The following is a 1,568-nucleotide window of genomic DNA, read 5'->3' as shown; positions in this document are numbered from 1 at the left end:
GCCTCCCAAGTGCTGGGATTAAAGGCGTGCACCACCACCGCCCGGCTTAAAGAATTATTTATTTTATGTATATGAGTACACTACAGCTGTCTTCAGACACACCAACCAGAACGAGTATCAGACTCCACATTACAGATGGTTGTGAGCCACCACGTGGTTGCTGGGATTTGAACTCAGGACCTCTGGAAGAGCAGTCACTACTCTTAACCGCTGAGCCATCTCTCCAGCACCAATAGATATATGCATATTTTTTTAATTTATTACATTGATGTGGCCAGACATGGTGGCTCGCAGTGTATGTATGTTCGTGCATGCCCACATGCATACACACCGTGGTCCCCACATAGAGGTCAGCAGACTACTTTGTCTCCTTCCACCATGTGAGTCTTGGGCTCTGGTCATCAGGCTTGGCAGCAAGCACTCTTAGTCACTGAACCATCTCGCCAGCCTGCTTGTTCCATTTTTTTTAGAATAAAGTAATGCTGCACCCCTCCCACCTCATACCCAGTCATCAGCCCCACCTCAGCCCCACGTAGTGAGTGCTCTGCTTAAACATGGCCTTTCCGTCCTTCAGCCCCTCCCTCCTTCCTTCCTCCCTCTCCTTGGTTTTTTTTTTTTTGCTTTTAATTAATATTTTATTAATTCTTTAAGACTTCCATACTTGTGTATTTGACACTATCCACCCCTAATTCTGCCCCCAAACTCCTTCCTGGTCCACCCCCACTCCTTCAACTATTTTTAATAACTCACTGAGTCCCATTAGTGTGGCCTGCACATGCATAGGTGTGGGGCCGTCCTCTGGAGGTTGGTAGACTGACTTCTGAAGAAAATAGGCCCCCTCTCCCCTGGCCACCATCAGTTGCCTAAAACTCCTCAGCTGCCAAGGTCATTTGTGGTTTTGAGACAAGGTCTTACCATAGTCTCATATAGGGTTTCTCTGTATACCCCTGGGCGTCCTGGAACTCATTCTGTAGACCAGGCTGGCCTCAAATTCACAGAGATCTGCCTGCCTCTGTCTCTTGAGTATTGGGATTAAAGGTGTGAGCCACCACCCCCACCCCATTTATCTGTTTTTTGGTTTTTTTTTAAGGATTATTTATTTATTTTATGCATGTGAGTACACTGCTGCTGTTTTCAGACACACCAGAAGAGGGCATCGGATCCCATTACAGATGGTTGTAGCCACCATGTAGTTGCTGGAAATTGAACTCAGTGAAGAGCAGCCAGTGTTCTTAATGGCTGAGCCATCTCTCCAGGCCCCTATCTGGCTCTTTTTAACTGAATGTACTGAGTTCCATCCATGTGCTTGCAGACAGTAATAACATTCTTTTTCACTAGTAGATAATATCCCACTGAATCCCCAGTTTACTCTTCCAGCTCCGGGTGCTGGGTGAGTTCTCCTGGGACGATATAAAGAAATTTCTATTTAGCTGGGCTATGGTGACGCATGCTTTAACTCCAGCACTTGGGAGACAGAGGTAGGCAGATCTCTCTGACTTCGAGGCCACTCTACAGAGATACTGTAGATACTGTGGTAGATACTGCTGGTTTTGTTTTTTTTTTTTTTT

At 46.1% G+C, this 1,568-nt stretch overlaps 1 protein-coding gene across 2 annotated transcripts in view; it reads left to right on the top strand.

The window, feature by feature from the left end:
- Atp1a3 (ATPase Na+/K+ transporting subunit alpha 3) overlaps positions 1–1,568 on the top strand; it is a 28,794-nt gene that overhangs the window by 9,402 nt on the left and 17,824 nt on the right. The window lies entirely within an intron of this gene.

Source organism: Mastomys coucha, unplaced genomic scaffold (assembly GCF_008632895.1).
Source record: "Mastomys coucha isolate ucsf_1 unplaced genomic scaffold, UCSF_Mcou_1 pScaffold21, whole genome shotgun sequence".
Classification (NCBI taxonomy): Eukaryota; Metazoa; Chordata; class Mammalia; order Rodentia; family Muridae; genus Mastomys; species Mastomys coucha.
This window is presented reverse-complemented; position numbering and strand designations above follow the sequence as displayed.